The sequence below is a fragment of the Marmota flaviventris genome, chromosome 13 (genome assembly GCF_047511675.1).
Source record: "Marmota flaviventris isolate mMarFla1 chromosome 13, mMarFla1.hap1, whole genome shotgun sequence".
NCBI lineage: Eukaryota > Metazoa > Chordata > Mammalia > Rodentia > Sciuridae > Marmota > Marmota flaviventris.
The window spans coordinates 69923213-69929212 of record NC_092510.1 but is presented as its reverse complement, the minus strand read 5'-3'; the positions used below and the strand labels follow the sequence as shown (position 1 = coordinate 69929212).

Below are 6000 nucleotides of genomic sequence, written 5' to 3'. Positions count from 1 at the left end.
GATGGGGGGAGGCTCCTAGTTTCAGTTTGTTTCAATCATCAGTTTTAAATTAGAGTTCCTTCTATTCATTTGCCATAATTTTAAACATGTGTTGATTGGGACGGGGTGGGTACCACAGATTGAACCCAGGGAAACTTAACCAGTGAGCCACATCCCCAGCCCCGTTTTAGATTTTATTTAGAGACAGGGTCTCCCTAAGTTGCTTAGGGCCTCACCAAGTTTCTGAGGTTGACTTTGAACTTGCGACCCTCCTGCCTCAGCCTTCCGAGCCGCTGGGATTACAGGTGTGCACCACCGCCCCCAGCTAAACATGTTATTTAAATGGTACTTGATTGCTGCCTCTTCTACCCCAGAGAATTTCAGAATAGGAGCCATAACAGCTTTGTTCACTTCTGTGCCCATAATAACAATCAGCAGCAGAAGCGACTAACACTGTTATACAGCATTTACTATGTGGAATGCTTTATGCTAAGCCCTTTCCCTATAACTAATTTAATATATATACCCAGTGATCATTTGACCCTCAGCTAGTGGTCAGGGTCGTTCAGCCCCTAAGTGTACGTCCACAAAGAAAACACCACTTCCTGAAATAGCCCATTATGCTGTTAGATAACTCGGGTGCTTGGAAGAAGCTTCTTTGTATTGACCCCCCCAAGCACGCCTCCTTGCAGTTTCCGCCCACCGATTCTATTTTCTACCCCTTCTGGGGCCACGCAATGTAAGTCTGCAGCGTCCTTCCCCAAGCTCGCTTTGCAGCACCCGAAGCCCAGTCCGCCCCTTCACATCTCTCCCGGCCCCCTGCCGGCAGAAATTCCTCCCCGCAGCAGTGGTCGGGAGCCCAACCCGCGGCCAGCCGCCGCTCCCGGCAGCCCCAGTCCCGCGCGTCACGTGACGCGGCGGCCCGCACGAGCCGCCGGCAGCTGTCGGCCCCAGGCGGGGCTCGAGGGCGCCAGTCCGCCCGCCCCTGGCGCGCGCTGCAGTCCTCCGGCTGCGCTGCGGCTCGGCGGCGGGGGCTGCTTCCAGAGCACCGCGACCGCGGCCCGAGGACTCCTTACGAGGTAAGCGGCGGCCGACGCGGGCCCAGGGTGACCCACTCCCAGATCTGGAACTGCCGGGGGAGGGCAGGGGTGCCTCGAGGCTGCCTCCCGGGAACAGCGGGCGCTTCACCAGGCGACCGGCGAAGCAGGCGCCGTTCCGTCCTGGCAGAGGCTGAGCGAGTGGTGGGGCTTTGGAATGAGGGGCCTGGCTCCTGGTGAGGGGGTGCTCTAAAGCCACCTGGAGCCTCTGCTGGAGGAGCTGTCTGGTTGTTCTCTTGTAAAACCACCCTGCTGGGAGCCAGTAACTCCGCGGTTGCCTCCAGCCCTGGGGCTTTGCCAGTGTGTTAAGTCCAGGAGGAAACGTGCGACTCCGGATGGAAAGAACCTGCACCTAGGAACACGAGCAAGTCTGGGGCGGGGTACCCACTGGGTCTTCTGCGTTTTGTACTAGTGGAAAGTCTCTCTCTTTTAAGGAAGAGGGGTAACCCTTGCCTTGCCTTCCTCATGGGACTTCAGTGAAGAAGAGATGGGAAAGCCAATTGAAGAGCCAGAACTCCGGAGGCGTTCAGCCCAGGGTTCAAGTCCTAATTCTTCTACTTAGTAGCCGTGTGACCTTGGGCTAGAGTGAAACCTCATCAGTTAAAAGCAGAAAATAATAGTCCTTTCTCATACGTTGCTGTGAGAATTAAATATAAAGGACTTAGCGTGGCGTTGGGCACAGAAAGCTCATTACATAGTGCTGTTAATATTAGCATTGTTGAAGTAGTAAGGTTTAGTAGAATAATCACACTTATATGTGGTCCTAATACAATGCCATTTTGGTCTGTAGAATCCTTTCCCCTTTTGTCATTCTGGGCCCCCTTTGCCTTCTGTTTTACAATGGCATGTGAACCTGTTGTTCCTACCAAATGAGTCAGGCAGGATAGGAACATTAATTTACTTGAGCAGATGGGTATCAGATTCCCTTTGGGAGGGTGGGGGAGAGAAAAGTGCCAGGCATGTGCTGCCACCAAAAAAAGCACAGTACAGTGATTGACTGTCAGAACTGGAAGCTGCCTGGAGAACCATGTAATCCAGCTGTCTCCTTTCGCAAACAGAGAAACTGGACCTGGAATGAGGACAGGACTTTGATTTTGCTCAGGACTCAACAGAGTGTTGGCACTGGGTGGTGGAGAGGATGTACATCTTACCAGGCACTGTGCTTTCCCTATGTTCTAACATAATTCTTGCTTTATTCTACAAATAGTTACAGAGTCCCTACTGTGTGTTTGTACACCCACCAGGAACCGGAGATAGAGTTGTGAATGAAACAAACATGGTCTTTGTCCCCTTGGGGCTTTTTCCATAACTAGCTATGTTAGTTTGAGGATATATATGTTTTATAATAACATAAACATTATAAGCAATACGTTTTATAATAACAATAAGTTCCAGCTCCCAGCGAGCTTGCCTCATAGCAGCTGGCCCCAAGGGACAGCAGTACATAAGAGGCCTGAATTGTTTCATGATCCCTTGCTGTTCCACATCCCTTGTGGAAGCCTGGTGAGATTTTAGAGACTGGAGAAAACGCTGCTTTGTCAGAGCTTTTAGGAAAGGATTTCCTTCTGGTCTGGAACACTTGGACTTCTTTGTCTTTCTGGTTTTAGGCCTCTTCTTGTTGTTAAATTTCTGAAAAGAGCAACCCTTACCATAATGCCTTCATTCTGGTTTCCATGGTTATCAGGGGAATTGTATTTTTATGATAGCACAAGTAGCTATTAAGCAATGCTTGGTCAAGTCCTCAACCACTTCACCCAGGATTTGTCTTGGATTTTTGTTGCTTTTCAGTTGCAATACAGACATACCCTCCTTTCTCCCTTTTTTCCCTCCTCCTTTTCTTCCTTTTTTTCATTCTTTTCTTCAACAAACATGCACTGGTGGCAGGGCCAAGAGACGTGGGAATAAGAACAGATAAAAATAGAGAGAGACCCTGGCCTTGGGGACCTCATAATTGATGGAGGGAGAGTTGGGTAAACTGAGGACATTGCCACATCAAGAGGCAGATCAGCAGGTCTCTGATAAAAATGTACATGGAAGCCAGCAAGAGCTCTCTGAGGCAGGAGGGATAGTGACCCCAGCGCTTTTCAAAGGAAATGTCAAAGAAACTAGTTCTTTTTTATGGGCCTCAGTCACACAGGAACAATAGGTGGTGTAACAAGCATTTTGTTCTTTCAATTTGCCTTAATGAATGAACCTTCTCTTGAGTCACCTTCATGGGCTTTGTTTGAGATGCCTGTTCATTTTCCTCATTACCCTCTGTTAGCTTAATGATTAGTTTCCCACTCATCTGAAATGTTGGATATTGTATACATAAAGGTAGGATAAAGAGAGACATTAAGATTTTGTCTATTAATTTAAATGTTTAACCAGTGTTTCTCATTTCACAAGTTGGGTTCTAATGCAGTCACAGAGTTGTTGTTTTTTTTTCCCCCAAGTAGTTTCCCAAGTCCTCTAATGCCCTCAGTCGTGAGAATTCCAAGCCCTCTGGAAGCTTATGCAGTCTATAGGGGTTAGTCTTAACCATCACTGTCCAGAGGAGAGAACAGTGTCTGACTGGCGTACCCACTTTGTTATTTCTGACACAGCTATATGGTGTCACTATTGAGGAGCTGTCCTGCCTGGTCCAAAGATGTGTGGATGTGTGGTCATTGCGGCTTGACACCCTTTTTGGTCCAGAACCCTGCCAGCAGTATCCCATGCTTGGATTCCCAAGTTAGAGCTTTTTTCTTCCCCCCCCCCCCCCCCCCCAGTTTATGCTCACATTCTTAGCTATTTTCCCCAAAGCACTGAAACGGACTGAAGTTGGGAGCCACCGTCCCTCCCATCTGAAATTGGGAACGGCATCCTCAAGCCATGGAGGCTGGGAGGGCTGCAACCTCCACATCCTGACAGGTGCCAAAGAACCCAAGATCTCCAGCTTCCTACCCCTACCCTGTCTAACCTAGGCCAACTAAATTCTCCAATGTATATCACCTGGGTTTTGTTTCTATAAATTGTAACTGCTTCTGTGAGACCTGCAAAGAAATAGTCTAGCTGCTCCTCTCCCTCAGTTCAACCAAATTGCATAAAAATCACTATTCATTTTTCTTTTGCAGGCGGGTGGCTGAATGTAGCCAACTGGGATGCAGGCAGTGTCTCTGGGCTAGCCTCTTGGCAACAGCACCATATGCTGGGCCTTGTGCTGTCACCAGGCTGGGTTTCCCTGGTCTCCTGGAGTCACCCGAGACCATCCAAGATATCCTATTTTCAAATCTTTTATCAGAGCTTAAGGGCTCAATAACTTTTTTTTTCTTTTCCTAAATTTAACCCAAGTCCTTTTAGTAAATTAGTTCCACTTCTCTTCAGCATTTTAATTAACCAAGGATTCTCAGGAATGGCAGCCTTCAACAAGATGTCCACTCTAGGACTTTGGGTAACTACTCAATATTACTTTTTCACATGTAGGAGGGACCCTCAGGTGACCCTTGACAACACACTTCTTGTTCTCTGGAGATTGTCTCTGCCTACACTCCTAAGAGATTAGACAATGAAAATATACAGGACTGAAAATTTACTTGACATATATCTTAGAGGTTTGGGAGGCAAGGTTTTAATTTTTAAATGAAGGATTTTGGCCAGGGCCGGGGCAGTGGCACACACCTATAGTCTGAGCTACTTACGAGGATCCCTTGGGCCTAGGAGTTTGAGACCAATCTAGGCAACATGGAAAAATCCATCACCCCGCCTTGTCTCAAAAAGGAAAAAATAAAAAGCTGGTTATGTGATTGAAGAAAAAAGGAAGTCTTTTCAATAGTTCTCTGTTTTTCTAAGAATCAAACAATGATCAATATATTCCGTTTTCTTTATTATGAACTTTTTTTAGTATGAAAAATAACAAATATGCATACAGGAAAAAAAAATCCACAAAGGTTTATAAGGGAAATACAGTGTAATCACCACCACCTCAAGAACTGGACGTTGCCAGTACATACGCAGTCCTTCCTTCCAAATCATAACCTCCTCCCCTAGAAGAAACCACTATCTCCACTTTTATGGTAACCATCCTTTGTTTTTCTAAATAGTTTACTTCCCCATGTTTACATCCCTAAGCAGTGTAATTTAGTTTTACTACTTTAACTTCTTATGTGTGGAAGCATACTGTTTGCATTTTGTTCGACTTCTTTCGCTCAGATTCTTGCTTGTGGCATCTATCCACGTGGCAGCCTGACTGACTTTCATTGCTGATAGTGTTTGATGGTATGAATAGGTCAGAGTGTGTTTATTCATTTTATGATGGATGGACACGGATTGCTTACAGTCTCTGACTGCCAGGAATATCCATAGACATTTTCTGTGGTGTATGTGAATGAGCTTCTTTCACATACATTGTGATTTCTCCTTTGAGCTATAGGTATCTAAGAAATGCATTTCTTAATTTCCAAACTTATGAGTATCTTCTGGTTATCTTTGGTTAATTGATTGTGGTCAGTGAACTTGTTCTATATAATTTTAATTTTTTTCGAAATCCTAGTTAAGTCTATATTTATGATTAGTTGTTGTTTTTTTTAATAAATGTTCCAGATGTGGTTAAAAGTAATGTGCATCCTACAGTTATTGGATTCATTGTTCTATATAAAACCATTGTTATCAAGTTTATCGATCACATTCAGGTCTTTGTTCTTATTTTTTGCCTCTATGAGATTATACAGTTATGTTAAAATATCCAACCATGATTATGAATTTATCTATTTCACCTTTTTTTTTTTTTTTGCTTTATGCCTTTGAGCCCATATTATCAAGTGCATATAATTGTAAAACTGTTATATCTCCCTGGTGAGTTTTATCCTTAGGAAGCTGCCCTTTTTTATCCCTAGTAGATTTTTTTTTTTTTTTTTTGCCTTATATTCTATTTCATCTGATAGTAGAACTATGTCACCTTCTTAGT

At 45.0% G+C, this 6000-nt stretch overlaps 1 protein-coding gene across 2 annotated transcripts in view; it reads left to right on the top strand.

Annotated features, from left to right (window-relative positions):
* The first annotated feature begins 912 nt into the window (after nucleotides 1–912).
* Nucleotides 913–6000, top strand: part of Fbxo10 (F-box protein 10) — a 51987-nt gene continuing 46899 nt past the window's right edge. For both annotated transcript variants that reach the window (XM_027931090.2, XM_071600758.1), the window contains exon 1: nucleotides 913–1058. The gene's annotated coding sequence lies outside the window, so the exon portion shown is untranslated. The remainder of the gene's footprint in view (nucleotides 1059–6000) is intronic.